The sequence below is a fragment of the Manis pentadactyla genome, chromosome 2, assembly GCF_030020395.1.
Source record: "Manis pentadactyla isolate mManPen7 chromosome 2, mManPen7.hap1, whole genome shotgun sequence".
Taxonomy (NCBI): domain Eukaryota; kingdom Metazoa; phylum Chordata; class Mammalia; order Pholidota; family Manidae; genus Manis; species Manis pentadactyla.
This window is the reverse complement of record NC_080020.1, coordinates 64228868-64246478: the sequence shown is the minus strand read 5'-3', so window position 1 is coordinate 64246478 and position 17611 is coordinate 64228868. Positions and strand designations below refer to the sequence as shown.

Genomic DNA, 17611 nt, shown 5'->3' with positions numbered 1-17611 from the left:
GAAACAAATACTAACAGAATTAAAGGGAGAAATAGGATGCAATGCATCATTTTAGGAGACTTCAACACACCATTCACTCTAAAGGACTAATCAACCATACAGAAAATAAGTAAGGAGACAAAGGCACTGAAGAACATATTAAAGCAGATGGACCTAACAGACTTCTACAGAACACTCCACCCAAAAGCAGCAGGATACATATTCTTCTCAAGTGCATGTGGAACATTTTCCAGAACAGATCACATATTAGGCCACAAAAAGAGCCTCAGTAAATTCAGAAGGTTAAAATAGGACCAACCAGCTTCTCATCCCACAAAGGTGTGAAACTAGAAATAAGTTATGCAAAGAAAACAAAAAGCCCACAAACACATGGAGGCTTAACAATCCACTACTAAATAATCAATGGATCAATGACTAAATAAAAGCAGAGATAAGGAATATATGGAGACAAATGAAAACAACAAAATCCCATAATCTCTAGGAAGCAATGAAGGCCATTCTAAGAAGGAAGTATATTGTAATACAAGCTTACCACAAGAAAGAAGAAGAATCCCAAATGAACAGTCTAAACTCACAATTAATGAAACTAGAACAAGAACAAATGAGTCCCAAAGTCAGAAGGAGTGACATAATAAAGATCAGAGGAAAAATAAATAAAATTGAGAAAAATAAAAAAATAGAATCAATGAAACCAGGAGCTGGTTCATTGAGAAAACTAACAAAATACATAAAACTCTAACCACACTTACCAAGTAATAAATGAGTGTACACATATAAATAGAATCAAAAATGAGAAAGGAAAAGTCACTACAGACACCATTGCAATGCAAAGAATTATTAGAGAATACTGCGAAAAACTATATGCTAACAAACTGGATAACCTAGAAGAAATGGACAACTTTCTAGAAAAACACAACCTTCCAAGACTGACCCAGGAAGAAACAGAAAATCTGAACAGACCAATTACCAGCAGTGAAATTGAATTGGTAATCAAAAAACTACCTAAGAACAAAACACCTATATCAGATGGCTTCACCACTGAATTTTACCAAAAATATATTAGAGACCTAATACCCATCATCCTTAAAGTTTTCTAAAAAGTAGAAGAGGAGGGAATATTCCCAAACTTATCCTATGAAGCCAGCATCACTCTAATACCAAAACCCAGTGAAGAAACCACAAAAAAAGAAAATTACACACCACTATCCCTGTAGAACATAGATGCAAAAATGCTCAACAAATACTAGCAAACTGAATTAAAAAATACATAAAAAGGATCACCAATCATGATCAAATGGGATTTATTCCAGGGAAGCAAGGATGGTACACTGTTCGAAAATCCATCAACATCATCTACCACATCAGCAAAAAAGAAGGAAAAAAATCACATGATCATCTCCATAGATGCTGAAAAAACATTTAACAAAATTCAAAATCCATTTATGATAAATACTAAACAAAATTGGTATAGAGGGGAAGTACCTCAACATAATGAAGACCATATATGACAAACACACAGCCAACATCATACTTAACAGCGAGAAGCTGAGAGCTTTTCCTTTAAGATCAGGAACAAGACAAGGATACCCACTCTTCCCACTTTTATTCAACATGGTATGGGAGGTCCTAGCCATGGCAATCAGATAATACAATGAAATAAAAGGCATCCAGATTGGTAAGGAAGAAGTTAAACTGTCACTATTTGCACTTGACATGATACTGTACATAAAACAAATTAGGAATCCATTCCAAACTACTAGAACAAATAACTGAATTTAGCAAAGTTGCAGGACACAAAGTTAATACACAGAATTCTGTCATGTTCTTATATACTAATGATGAACTAGCAGAAAGAGAAATCAGGAAAACAATTCCATTCACAATTGCATCAAAAATAATAAAATACCTAGGAATAAACCTAACTGAGGAAGTGAAAGACCAATACCCTGAAAACTACAAGACACTCTTGAGAGAAACTGAGTAGGACACCAATAAATGGAAACAAATCCCATGCTAATGGGTAGGAAGAATTAATATTGCCAAAATGGCCATCCTGACTAAAGCAATCTCTAGATTCAATGCAATCCCTCAAAATACCAACAGCATTCTTCAATGAACTAGAATAAATAGTTCTAAAATTCATATGGGAATCCCAAAGACCCAGAATAGCCAAAAGAATACTGAGAAGGAAGAATAAAGCTAGGTGAATTACATTCCCCAACTTCAAGCTCTACTATAAAGCCACAGTATTCAGGACAATTTGGTACTGGCACAAGAATAGACCCAAAGATTAAGGGAATGGAATAGAGAGTCCAGATATAAACCCACACACATATAGCCAATTAATATATGGTAAAGGAGCCATGGATATACAATGGGGAAATGACAGCCTCTTCAATAGGTGGTTTTGACAAAACTGGAAAGATACATGTAAGAATGAAAGTGGATAACTATTTAACTCCATATACAAAACTAAACTCAGAATGGATCAAAGACCTGAATGTAAGTCATGAAAACATAAAACTCTTAGGAGAAAACAGGCAAAAAGTTGTTGAATATAAACATGATAATCTTTTCCCTGAATACATCACCTCAGGCAAGGGAAACAAAATAAAAAATGAACTAGTGAAACTACATCAAACTAAAATCTGTACAGGAAAAGACACCAGCAGTAAAACAAAACAGCATCCTACCAAATTGAATAGATTTGTTAATGACATTTCTGATAAAATATCTGATAAGAGGTTAACATCCAAAATATGTAAAGAATGCACATGCCTCCACACCCAAAAAGCAAATATCCCAGTTAAAAAATAGGAGTATCTGAAACAGACACTTCTCCAAAGATGAAATTCAGATGGCCAACAGGCACATGAAAAGATGCTCCATATCACTCATCATCAGAGAAATGCAAATTAAAACCTCAATGAGATATCACCTCACACCAGTTAGGATGGCCAACATTGAAAAGACAAGGAACAACAAATGATGGTGAGGATGCAGAGAAAGGGGAAACCTCCTACACTGCTGGTAGGAATGTAAATTAGTTCAACCATTGTGGAGAGCAATATGGACGTTCCTCAATAAACTAAAAATAGAAATACCGTTTGACCCAGAAATTCCACTCTCAGGAATTTACTCAAAGAAAATAAGATCACAGATTCAAAAAGACATATGCACCTCTATGTTTATTGCAGCACTATTTACAATAACCCAGACATGGAAGCAACCTTAGTGTCCATCAGTAGATGAATGGATAAAGAAGAGGTGGTACATATACACAATGGAATATTGTTAAACCATGAGAAAAAAACAAATCCTACCATTTGCAACAACATAGACGGAGCTAGAGGGTATTTTGCTCAGTGCAATAAGCCAGGTGGAGAAAGACAAATACCAAATGATTTCACTCATTTGTGAAGTATAATAACAAACCAGAAACTGAAGGAACAAAACAAAAGCAGAATCACAGAACCCAAGAATGGACTAGCAGTTACCAAAGGGAAAAGGGGTGGGGAAGGCAGGTGGGAAGTGAAGGAGAAAGGGATTAAGGGGTATTATGATTAACACACATAATGTTGGGGGGTCACAGGGAAGGCTGTGTAGCACAAAGAAGACAGTAACTCTATAGGACATTACTATGCTACTGGACAGTGACTGCAATCGCGTGTGTGTGGAGGAACTTGACTATATGGGTGAATGTAATAACCACAATTTTGCTCATATGAAACCTTGTTTATCAATGATAACTTAAAATAAAATAATAAATAATCAAACAAAAAGAAAATAAATAAATATTCAATAAAAGCCCCACAAAAAGCAGAGGAATGCATATATCTTTTCAAATTAGTAATTTTGTTTTCTTTGGTAAATTCCCAGAAGTGGAATTGCTGGGTAATATGGTATTTCTAATTTTAGTTCTTTTGAGAAACCTCCATACTGCTTTTCATAGTGACTGTATCAATTTCCATTCCCACCTGCAGTGCACGAGAGTTCCCTTTTCTCCACATCTTAGCCAATACTTGTTATTTCTTGTCATGTTGATATTAGGCACTCTGACTGGTGTAAGGCGAGATGTCATTGTTTTAATTTGCATTTCCCTGATGTTTGGTGATTTGACCATCTTTTCATGTGTCTGTTGGCCATCTGTATATCTTCTTTGGAAAATGTCTGTTTAGCCCATTTTTAAATACATATATTTAAGCATATTTAAATTATCTATATTTTAATGTATTCAAAAACAATTTAGCTTTGGACATAAAAAACTATATAAATGCCAAATTTTGATTGATTTTAATTTTATTCCTCTCAAATAAAAATTTCCTAAAGCCAGAAAACAGGAAATCATGTCAGCATATTTTTCTCTGACTTCAATTATTTTAAAATACAAAATCATTAAATAGCTTGAGCAAAATGTGATGTCTGTATATTTGATGCACTGGTCAGAGATTTTGTCCTTTATCTTGTATAATATGCCCTCCTATTTAATATAATTGCAATATGACTTTATTGTGTTCTGGAGGATGATTTAAAATTTAAATAAATATGTTTATATTTGTGCGGGAACTTCTTAGACCATTAGATTAAAACCTGCAGATATTTAAGGCATCTAAGCCCAATATTTAAAAAGCCATAATTTAAAACCAGTGGGAAGAATATTTTAAGGGGATAGTTTAGGAAATAATAAAATAGAATGGAAAATTTCTTGATTTTAATTTGAAAAGTGAGTAACTCTTTTGGAACTAAAGCAGTGAATAATTAAACAGCCAGAGTGATACTTGTAACAATGAACAGGAAGGTGCTGGATAATTTAGCTTCCTTTTGCAATCTGAGTTCTCTCTTTTGAAGGACTATTACATGGTAATAGCTGTTATCTTATGAAATGTGGTTCAAGCTCCTGAGGATGTTTGTAAAATGTATTATGTAATTATGAATAATCCTAGTTACTGACAGCATCTCTTCATTTTTAGTACTTAAAAGAAAATGTTAATCCATTAAGCCAACCTAACTGATGAAACACACTGCTGAGGACTTATCATTATAGACACTATTCTTGAATACTGTCTTTCTCTGCTCTCTACATTGGAGGGCATATTTCCTTAGTATATACAGGTCTTTCATACAAATTATTCCTTTTCTTTAAAAGTTGAAAGACACTGACTGACCTTAAGTATTGAAACATTAAAGCATGCTTGATTTTATATGTAGACTTGTTGGTACAGTCAGGAACCAGCTTCCTTTATCAACATTTCCATAATTCACATATACCCTCATAATAAACTATACCTAAGGATCACTAAGATACATATTTTTTCCAGAAGAATCTTGTTAGTCTTTTGATTCTTCCTCCTTACTCTATCCTTTCTTCTAATGTCTAGGTGCTTGGTAGCTATCAGTTAAAGCTTTCTTTCACACTTAGGGTTTATCAAAATTATTTACCTCTCAAAATTGTTGTGTTCTTTTCTTCTATATTTTTTCTAAATATTTTCTCCATTTTTCTAAATTTTATACCATTTATATTCTGTTATATTTCAAGCTGATAAGGAGGAGACAACATAGTTATTATTGATCTATTAATTGAACATTTCTATATAAAAATACATTTATAAAAAATAGATGAATCCATTTGGTATTATTTCACATCAAACAATTCCTCAAGATATAACCATTCCAAGATGAAGGCAAAAATAATTTATATTACTCTATATTTATTTAGTTATTTCACAAACATTATCAGGTAGGTACTTTATACTTGGCACTGTAATATGATGTTCCCTGTTTTGGGGGATAATTTCATACATATTTTAATTTCTGACGTTCCATATCACAAATGACATGTACCTTTATGTAATGTTTATTTTTTATATCAAATCTAGGGTTGGGTTTAAGGGGATTTTTGTGATTGGTATTGTTGTACAATTGAGGAATTATGGAGTTTGGTACAGACAAGATGGCCCTTTTTTTTTTTTTTTACCTCAAAAGAGATAGTAAATGATTTTTAATTAAGTTGATTGACTCAGCGGCAGAGAAAACCATAGAGTATTTATGGAAGAACATAGGAAAATGAGTCAAGAAAAAGAGGGGTCAGCTAAGGAAACTTCTGGAGGTACCATTGCATTTTCAAGGGTAATTAAGGTCAAGTGGGAGGAAGAAATAATGATGAACTTGAGAGGGTATTGCTTGTTCAGGGAAATGAATTATGTAGCATGGTTGATGTGCAGGATTCGAGGAGAAGGGAGGCTGGTTCTCAAGGAGAGCAAGGACCACATCAGGATAGGCCTCATATGTTAAGCCAAATATTCCTGTTTAAACTTTTTAGAGGGTATAGAATTAGTGACAAGGTATTTACCTTTCTGTGACTCAGTATCCTTATATGAAAAATATTGATAATAATGCTGGCTACCTCACATGGTACTTGCAAGAATAGAAATAATTATATATCTATCTCCCATAAAACTAATGCCTGGCATAGTATGTACTGGGTAGGTGCCTAGTTAACTACTGAAGAATTTAAAGCAGGAAAATGGTACCATACATAAAGTCTGATCTGGAGTACATGTCTTTCTTTATGGTATGTTTGGTATTTTCTTTATCATCCTGGGATTTTCCTGGTTTTCTTAGAATAATAGGGTAAACTAAGTGAAGAATTGTTTAATCACCAGGAAATTCATTAAAAATGGTTTAACTCAAATTAGAATTTCAGATCACTTTATTAATATCACTCAAACATTCTTTTTTAAGGATAATTTATCATTTTTTCCACAGTCTGTATTTGGACAGCTATCATAAACATGGCTTGATCAGCTCAATATTCACCATAAATCTCACAGAAACCAGAGGCTCTTTGGCTGTATCTGTTTCCTGAAGAGAAGAGTTCATGCCAAGTTTCTGTGGCAAAGGTCAGTAATTAATAGATACTGTCATACATTTAATAATCCTATGAAATCCTGGATATTAAACCACAAGTTGGAATCACAGATGTATTTTCCACATGTGTTCTTTTGCACACAGTTTTAGGTGCAGAAACAGATTTCCTAAACATTTCCACTTTTTTCCTTTCAAATGTATCTACTATAAAAAATTAATGTTCCTGTGTTATTTCCACCAATGCCACCCTGTTTCTTTCATTTACACACCCTTTCAAGGTAAAATTAGAAGATCAGTAATTGCAAATAAATTGTTTCATTGAATAACAAAGCACAACTGTTAGTGCTTTTCAAAATTATGTGGGAATAAAGGTAATGGCAGCCTTGCTTAAGGCATTGTAAAGTCTTCCCTTCCCTGTCCTTTCTTTATATATGACATCGTCCCTGTAGACAGACTCTAGTATTTATTTCCATTAAGATGTTGGATGTTTTCCAAGCCATTTTTTATTCACAATTATATATTGAAAAACAATATTAAAACATTCCACTTAAATAAAGAAATGTTTGGAACTTTCATATAACATGTTTACCGGAAAGTTGGGTGTTGCATATTGAGATGGATGTATGTTTATGTATATATGCTAATTAGAGCAAGAACATGAGTTTATGATTATAAAATGCTCCTTCCCACTCCATTTGTTTCTTATATTTAACTGCAAAAAGAGTACTCGCTATTCATAATACTGGAATTTGAATTGATTCTGCAGAGAATATGGCTAGTGCAGTATAGTTGGTAGAGGAGCTCTGCTGATTTCATATCTATTGATTGACTAGATTACACTTGTCTAATATCTATATGATATATGATCACAGCTTTGAAATAAAAAAAGGAAAATGATCCAGTCTAACTGGAGTTTTAGTAATGTTCTTAAACTGTGGAACTGAAAAGAACCTGGCAAATCATGTAGTCCCCCCGTTTTGGATAGGAGAGGACACTAAGAATTAGGAAGGTGGGGTTGATCACCATTGTTGCTGAAGTGAGGGATACCTACCTCAAATGGAAGGAAGGAGTATTCCCAGTTGGTCCTTTTTCATTTCTCCTTGACGGCCATGATTTTCAACTTAAAAAAAACTCATAAAAGTAATGTGTACATTTCTGTAAAGACAATGGGCTATTTCTTTTTCACTCTGCGTGTTCTAATAGACCATGATTACATACTTTTTCAGCTATGAGGGAGAAGGTGACAAAATTCAAGGATCTTCCAGCTGTACAGCTACTCATCCTTCAATCTTCTCATGTCATGTCTATCATTTTATAATACACATTTATAGAAGACTTTCATTTGATAGGACTTAGAATAATTACTTTTTAAAATTAAAGTATTGTTGATATACAATAATATATTGGTTTCAAGTATATAACATAGTTATTCAACAGATATATACATATTAAATCCTCACCTAACTAGTGTAGTTACTATCTGTCAACATGGAAAGATGTAAGATAATTATTGACTATATTTTCTATGCTATACTTTCATCCCTATAACTATTTTATATTATGATTGAGATTTTGTGCCTACCTACCTCAACTCCTGTCCAGTAGAAACCACCAGTCACTTCTCAGTGTCTATGAGTCCACTGCTATTTTGTCCATTTGTTTTGTTTTGTTTTTAGATTCCATAAGTAAGTGAAATCATATGATATTTGTCTTTCTCTACCTGGCTTATTTCACTTATTATAATACTCTGTAGGTCCATCCATGTTGTCCCAAATGGCAGAATTTCTTTCTTTTTTATGGCTGAATATATTCCATTGTATATACATACTATATCTTCTTTATCCATTCATCTACTGATGGACATTTTAGTTGCCTCTGTATCTTGGATATTGGAAATAATGTGGCAATAAACGTAAAGGTGCATATAACTTTTTGAAACAGAGATTTTGTTTTCTTAAGGTAAATTCCTAGAAGTGGATTTACTGGATCATATTGTATTTCTATTTTTAGTTTTTTGAGGAACCACCATACTGCTTTCCATAGTAGCTGCACCAATTTACATTCCCACCAACAGTGTAGCAGGGCTCCCTTTTCTCCACATCCTCATCAACACTTGTTATTTCCTGATTTTTGGTAGTGGCCATTCTGACTGGTGTGAGGTGTTATCTCATTGTGGTTTTAATTTTCATTTCCCTCAAGATTAGCAAAGTGGAGCATCTTTTCTGTGCCTGCTGGCCATCTGTATGTCTTCTTCAATAAATGTCTATTTAGGCCCCCTGCTCATTTTTAAAATCAGGTTATTTGTTTTTTTGATGTTGAGTCATATGTGTTTGTTATATATTTTGGATGGTAATGCCTTATCAGATGTATTATTTACAGATATATTCTCCCATACAGTCGGATGCGTTTTGTTTTGTTGAGGGTTTCCTTTAATGTAGTCCCACTTGGTTTTTTTTTGCTTTTCTTTTTCTTGACTAGGGAGGTATGTCCATAAAAAACTACTCATGCTTACATTCAAGAGATTTCAGCCTGTAGTTTTCTTCTAAGAGTTTTATAGTTTCATGTCTTATATTTACTTCTTTACTCCATTTCAAGTTTAGTTTTGTATGTAGTGTTTGAAAATAATCCAGTCATTCTCTTGCATGTAGTGTCTAAATTTTAAGATTATTTGCTCTAGTTCATTGAAAAATGTGATTGATATTTTGATAGGGATTGCACTGAGAATAAAAATTGCTGTAAGCAGGGTGGCCATTTCAACAATATTAATTCTTTCTATCCATGAGCATTGGATAGACTCCATTTATTTCTTTCTTCTTCATTTTCTTTCATCAATGTCTTATAGTTTTCAGAATACAGGTTTTCACCTCCTTGGTTAGGTTTACTCTTAAGTATTTTACTCTTTTTGATCAAATTATAAATGGAATTTCTATATATAGCATCATGCATCTGTAAATAGTGACAGTTTTCCTTCTTGCTTACCAATTTTGATGCCTTTTATCTTTTATTCTTGTCTGATTGTCATAGCTTGAATTTACAGTACTATTTTGAGTAAGAGTGGTGAAAATGAACATCTTTGCCTTGTTTCTGATCTTAGAGGGAAAACTTTCAGCTTTTTGCCATTGCATGTGATGTTGGCTGTGGATTTGTCATGTATGTCCTTTATTACATTGAAATGCATACCCTATTCCCATTTTGTTGAGAGTTTTTATTATAAATGGATGTTGAATTTTGTCAAAACCTTTTTCAGCATCTATTGAGATGGTCATGTGGTTTTTAACCTTCTTTTTGTAAACGTGATTTATAACATTGGTTGTTTTACAAACATTATACCTTCCTTGCATCCCTGGAAAAGATCCTATTTGGTTATGATGTATGATCCTTTTGATGTATTTTTGAATTCAGTTTGCCCATATTTTGTTGAGAATTTTTGTTCTATGTTCACCGGAGATATTGATCTAAAATTTTCTTTTTTGTTGTTGTCTCTTCAATCTGTTTTTGTTGTTAGAGTAACATTGGTCTCATAAAATGAATGAATTTGGAAATACTCCCTCCTCTTATACTTTTTGGAATACTTTAAGAAATATGGGTATTAGCTCCTCTTTAACGTTTGGTAGAATTAAGCTGTAAAGCCATCTGGTCCTGGACTTTGTGTTTTTTGGATTTTTTTTTTAATAACCAGTTCAATTTTGTTATTGGTAATTGGCCTGTTCAGATTCTTGGTTTCTTCTTGGGTCAGTCTTCAAAAGTTGTACTTTTCTAGGATTTTGTACATTTCTTCTAGGTTGTCCCATTTACTGACATAATTTTTCATGGAATTCTCTTATAATTCTTTGTATTTCTGTGCTGTCAGTTGTAATTTTTCCTTTTTCATTTCTGATTTTGTTCATTTGTGTAGTCTCTCTTTTTTTCTTGTTAGGTCTGGCTAGGGGTTTGTCTATTTTGTTTACCTTTTCAAAGAACCATCTCTTGGTTTCATTTATTTTTTTTCTATTGTTTTATTCTTCTCTATTTTATTTATTTCTGCTCTGATTTTTATTATGTCCCTCCTTTACTAACTTTGGGTTGTGTTTGTTCTTTTTCTGGTTTCCTTAGTTGTGAGTTTTGATAGTTTATTTGGAATTGTTCTTGTTTGTTTGGGTAGGCCTGTATTGCTATATATTTCCTTCTTAGGACTCCTTTTGAAGCATCCCAAATGTTTTGAACTGTTGTGTTTCTATTTTCATTTGTCTCCATGTATTGTTTGAATTCCTCTTTCATTTGTTTATTTAGAAGCATGTTGTTTAGACTCTGTGTGTTTGTGGGGTTTTTTTCCTTCATGTAATTGATTTCTAGTTTCATTTCATTGTGATCTGAAAAGATACTTTATACAATTTCAATCATTTTGGATTTATTGAGGCTTATTTTTGTCTCCTAATATGTGACCTATTCTGGGGACTGTTCCATGTGCACTTGAGGAAGATGTGTATCCTGCGGCTTTTGGGTGCAATGTTTTCTATGTATCTGTCAAGTCCTTCTGGTCTAATGGGTCATTTAACACCTCTATTTCCTTATTTATTTTCTTACTAGATGATCTCCATTGATGTAAGTGGTGTGTTAAAATTCCCTAATATGATTGAGATGCAGTCTGTTTCTCCCTTTAGTTCCGTTAGAATTAGTTTTACATATGTAGACACTCCTATGTTTGGTGCATAGATACTTATAATTGTTCAACTGCTTTTTGGACTTATCCCTTTATCATTATGTAATGTCTTTAGTCTCTTGTTACTTTATTTGTTTTGAAATCTATCTTGTCTGATACAAATATTGCTAGTCTTGCTTTTTTCTCTCTTTTATTTGCATGAAATATCTTTCTCCGTTCCTTCACTTTCAGTCTATGTCTTTAAGTCTGAAATTAGTTTCTTGTAGGTGGCATATAGATGGGTCTTCTTTTTTTTATCCATTCTTCTCCCCTGTGTCTTTTGATTGATGCATTTAGTCCATTTGCACTTAAGGTAATAATTATTAAACTATAAGGTAAGAATATCAAGTGCATTAGGTATGCACTTACTGCCATTTTATTGTTTCCTGGTTGTTTCTGTATTTCCTCTCTGTTCCTTTCTTCTTCTCTTATATACTCTTCTCTTGTTTTTTGATGGTTTTCTTCAGTGTTATGATTGATTAATTTTTTTTTTTTTAGCATTATTCTTTTCTTTTTTTTTTTGAGTGGGCATCTCTCATATTTATTGATCATATGGTTGTTAACAACAATAGAATTCTGTATAGGGGACTCAATGCACAATCATTAATCAATCCCAAGCCTAATTCTCAACAGTCTCCAATCTTCTGAAGCATAATGAATAAGGTTTTACATGGTGAACAAGTTCTTACATAGTGAATAAGTTCCTACATGGTGAACAGTGCAAGGGCAGTCATCACAGAAACTTTCGGTTTTGATCACGCATCATGAACTATAAACAATCAGGACAATTATGATTATTCATTTGATTTTTATCTTGATTTATATGTGAATCCCACATTTCTCCCTTATTATTATTATTATTATTATTATATATATATATATATTTTTTAAATAAAATGCTGAAGTGGTAGGTAGATGCAAGATAAAGGTAGAAAACATAGTTTAGTGCTATAAGAGGGCAAATGTAGATGATCAGGTGTGTGCCTATAGACTAAGCATTAATCCAAGCGAGACAAGGGCAACAAAACATCCACGGATGCAGAAGATTTCTCTCAAAACAGGGGGGGTGAGGTTCTAAGCCTCACCTCTGTTGATCCCCAATTTGTCACCTGATGGCCCCCCTGTGACTGTGCCTGTCTTAGGTTGTTCCTCCCTTGAGGAATCTTACCCGTCTCTGGCTAACCGGTCATCTTCTGGGGCCATACAGGGAAATGTAAAGTTGGTAAGTGAGAGAGAAGCAATATTGTTTGAAAAGGTTAGCTTTTTACTTTTTTGCAGATTTATGCCCTGTGGCTTCTATGCTCAGCATTTGTCTTGAGGTATCTTTACCACTTGGAAGAATTATGATACTCAGTAATTTCGATATGAGACACGAATTGTATTTAAGGGTTGTAATTAGGAAGGAAGAAGAAAAGCTATAGAAGTAGCAGATGGAAGAAAACATGGGAAGATTGATTATTTCTTTGACATATCTTCTTGTAGTGTAACATAAGTGTGTACAGGTTTTAAATTACTAATTAAATTGCGTGCACACATTAACATAATAGGAATACAGCTACATAACCAAAGCAGACCTACAATTACCAGCCATATCCAGTGAAACCAAGTAAACCAGTTAGGCACCTTAGGCATTTGTGAAAACTTATCAATGATATGATAGATATTGTCTAACTGAATTTGAATATTTTGAGAAAAATCAGACTAATTAAAACAACACATTCCTGGGAACTGTTCACATCCCATATGTTCTTTTAACAGTACATAGTCTATAGTCGCAAGATTTTGGAGCACTGCAACTTGCACTTCTCCTAATTCTTGGTTGAGTTCTGACAGTATAGATCCAGTCAAATTTGTTGTTTTACTGTATGCACAGGCCAGCATAGATATCTCCTTCTTCATTCCAATGGCAAGTCCAGGAACCGATGGGATGAATGCAGCTACAACTGCAACAGCGCCAGGATCTTTGTTGAAGTTTTTTGATCATCTTCTGGAATGACTCTTCCAGAGAATGTTGATGTTGGAAGTTCTTTTTCATATCGTATCTTAATTCGTTTTCTGGGTAGCCAAATTAGGCTTTGATCCTCTGTATAAACACAAACAAACCCTTTGCCCACACTTTGATATGCCCTTTATACCATTGTGAAGAACTTATTGGAAGTCACCACACAGGAACTGCTTTTTTTTTTAAGAGAAAGGAATATTATCAGAAAAATGTACTTCCATAGCTGATCATCTGACACCCTTTAAATGATCAAAATTAAGGATATTTAAAGCATGCATTAATCGGTGATTTGCAGTTAGTTTTATCCTATCAGGGAGTAATCCCCCATTTCTCTTTTTTTTTTTGTTATCATTAATCTACAATTGCATGAAGAACATTATGTTTACTAGGTTCTCCCCTATACCAGGTCCCCCTTTCCTTACAGTCACTGTCCATCAGCATAACAAAATGTTGTATAATCACTATTGTCTTCTCTGTGTTGTACAGCCCTCCCCTTTCTCCCACCCCCCCACTATGCATGCTAATCATAATACCCCCTTTGTTCTTCCCCCCCTTATCCCACCCTACCCACCCATCCTCCCCAGTCCCTTTCCCTTTTGTACCTGTTAGTCCATTCTTGGTTCTGTGATTCTGCTGCTGTTTTGTTCCTTCAGTTTTTCCTTTGTTCTTATACTCTACAGATGAGTGAAATCATTTGGTATTTCTCTTTCTCCACTTGGCTTATTTCACTGAGCATAATACCCTCTAGCTCCATCCATGTTGTTGCAAATGGTAGGATTTGTTTTCTTCTTATGGCTGAGTAATATTCCATTGTGTATAGGTACCATATCTTCTTTATCCATTCATCTACTGATGGACATTTAGGTTGCTTCCAATTCTTAGCTATTGTAAATAGTGCTGCGATAAACATAGGGGTGCATCTGTCTTTTTAAACTTGAGTGCTGCATTCTTAGGGTAAATTCCTAGGAGTGGAATTCCTGGGTCAAATGGTAAGTCTATTTTGAGCATTTTGAGGGACCTCCATACTGCTTTCCACAATGGTTGAACTAATTTACAGTCCTACCAGCAGTATAGGAGGGTTCCCCTTTCTCCACAACCTCACCAACATTTGTTGTTGTTTGTCTTTTGGATGGTAGCCATCCTGACTGGTGTGAGGTGATACCTCATTGTGGTTTTAATTTGCATTTCCCTGATAATTAGCGATGTGGAGCATCTTTTCATGTGTCTGTTGGCCATCTGTATTTCTTTTTTGGAGAACTGTCTGTTCAGTTCCTCTGCCCATTTTTTAATTGGATTATTTGTCTTTTTTTTGTTGAGGTGGGTGAGCTCTTTATATATATTTTTGATGTCAAGCCTTTATCGGATCTGTCATTTACAAATATATTCTCCCATACTGTAGGATACCTTTTTGCTCTATTGATGGTGTCTTTTGCCGTACAGAAGCTTTTCAGCTTAATATAGTCCCACTTGTTCATTTTTGCTGTTGTTTTCCTTGCCCGGGGAGATATGTTCAAGAACAGGTCACTCATGTTTATGTCTAAGAGGTTTTGCCTATGTTTTTTCTAAGAGTTTGATGGTTTCATGACTTACATTCAGATCTTTGATCCATTTTGAGTTTACTTTTGTATATGGGGTTAGACAATGGTCCAGTTTCATTCTCCTACATGTAGCTGTCCAGTTTTGCCAGCACCATCTGTTGAAGAGACTGTCATTTCGCCATTATATGTTCAAAGCTCCATTATCAAATATTAATTGACCATATATGTCTGGGTTTATGTCTGGAGTCTCTAAACTGTTCCACTGCTCTGTGGGTCTGTTCTTGTGCCAGTACAAATTGTCTTGATTACTGTGGCTTTGTAGTAGAGCTTGAAGTTGGGGAGTGAGATCCCCCCTACTTTATTCTTCTTTCTCAGGATTGCTTTGGCTATTCGGGTTCTTTGGTGTTTCCATATGAATTTTTGAACCATTTGTTCCAGTTCATTGAAGAATGTTGTTGGTAATTTGATAGGGATTGCATCAAATCTGTATATTGCTTTGGGCAGGATGGCCATTTTGACAATATTAATTCTTCCTAGCCACACGCGTGGGATGAGTTTCTATTTGTTAGTGTCCCCTTTAATTTCTCTTAAGAGTGACTTGTAGTTTTCAGGGTATAGGTCTTTCACTTCTTTCTTTTGGTTTATTCCTAGGTATTTTATTCTTTTGATGCAATTGTGAATGGAGTTGTTTTCCTGATTTCTCTTTCTATTGGTTCATTGTTAGTGTATAGGAAAGCCACAGATTCCTGTGTGTTAATTTTGTATCCTGCAACTTTTCTGTATTCTGATATCAGTTCTAGTAGTTTTGGAGTGGAGTCTTTAGGGTTTTTTTTATGTACAATATCATGTCGTCTGCAAATAGTGACAGTTTAACTTCTTCTTTACCCATCTGGATTTCTTGTATTTTTTTTGTTTTGTCTGATTTCCATGGCTGTGATCTCCAGTACTATGTTAAATAACAGTGGGGAGAGTGGGCATCCCTGTCTTGTTCCCGATCTCAAAGGAAAAGCTTTCAGGTTCTCGCTGTTCAGTATGATGTTGGCTCTGGGTTTATGATATATGGCCTTTATTATGTTGAGGTACTTGCCCTCTATACCCGTTTTGATGAGAGCTTTTATCATGAATGGATGTTGAATTTTGTCAAATGGTTTTTCAGCATCTATGGAGATGATCATGTGGTTTTTGTCTTTCTTTTTGTTGATGTGGTGGATGATGTTGATGGATTTTCGAATGTTGTACCATCCTTGCATCCCTGGGATGAATCCCACTTGGTCATGGTATATGATCCTTTTGATATATTTTTGAATTCGGTTTGCTAATATTTTATTGAGTATTTTTGCCTGTACATTCAGCAGGGATGTTGGTCTGTAATTTTCTTTTTTGGTGGGGTCTTTGCCTGGTTTGGTAATAGGGTGCTGTTGGCTTCATAGAATGAGTTTGGGAGTATTCCCTCCTCTTCTATTTTTTGGAAAACTTTAAGGAGAATTGGTATTATGTCTTCTCTCTGTGTCTGATAAAATTCTGAGGTATATCCATCCGGCCTGGGGGTTTTGTTCTTGGGTAGTTTTTTGATTACCGTTTCAATCTCTTTGCTCGTAATTGGTTTGTTTAACTTTTGTGTTTCTTCCTTGGTCAGTCTTGGAAGGTTGTATTTTTCTAAGAAGTTGTCCATTTCTTCTAGGTTTTACAGCTTGTTGGTATAGGTTTTCATAGTAGTCTTTAATAATTTTTGTATTTCTGTGGAGTCTGTCATGATTTTTCCGTTCTCATTTCTGATTCTGTTGATTTGTGTTGATTCTCTTTTTCTCTTAATAAGTTTGGCTAGAGGCTTATATACTTTGTTTATTTTCTCAAAGAACCAGCTCTTGGTTTCATTGATTTTTGCTATTGTTTTATTCTTCTCAATTTTATTTATTTCTTCTCTGATCTTTATTATGTCCCTCCTTCTGCTGACTTTAGGCCTCATTTGTTCTTCTTTTTCCAGTTTTGATAATTGTGTTGTTAGACTATTCATTTGGGATTGTTCTTCCTTCTTCAAGTGTGCCTGGATTGCTATATACTTTCCTCTTAAGAGTGCTTTCGCTGCGTCCCACAGAAGTTGGGGCTTTGTTTTGTTGTCATTTGTTCCATATATTCCTTGATCTCTATTTTAGTTTGTTTTTTGATCCATTTATTATTTACAAGCATGTTGTTAAGCCTCCATGTGTTTGTGAGCCTTTTTGTTTTCTTTGTAGAATTTATTTCTAGTTTTATACCTTTGTGGTCTTAAAAGTTGGTTGGTAGAATTTCAATATTTTGGAATTTACTGAGGTTCTTTTTCTGGGCTAGTATGTGGTCTATTCTGGAGAATGTTCCATGTGCACTTGAGAAGAATGTATATTCTGTTGCTTTTGGATGTAGAGTTCTATAGATGTCTATTAGGTCCATCTGCTCTGCTGTGTTGTTCAGTGCCTCCGTGTCCTTACTTATTTTCTGCCCAGTGGATCTATCCTTTGGGGTGAGTGGCACGTTGAAATCTCCTTAAAT

General features: G+C 34.4%; 1 long non-coding RNA gene across 4 annotated transcripts in view; it reads left to right on the top strand.

Moving 5' to 3' along the window:
• The window catches only part of LOC118932334 (uncharacterized), a 925389-nt gene that overhangs the window by 524872 nt on the left and 382906 nt on the right, over nt 1-17611 (top strand). For all 4 annotated transcript variants that reach the window (XR_008994104.1, XR_008994103.1, XR_008994106.1 and 1 more), the window contains one exon: nt 6766-6899. This is a non-coding gene — a long non-coding RNA (uncharacterized LOC118932334). The remainder of the gene's footprint in view (nt 1-6765; nt 6900-17611) is intronic.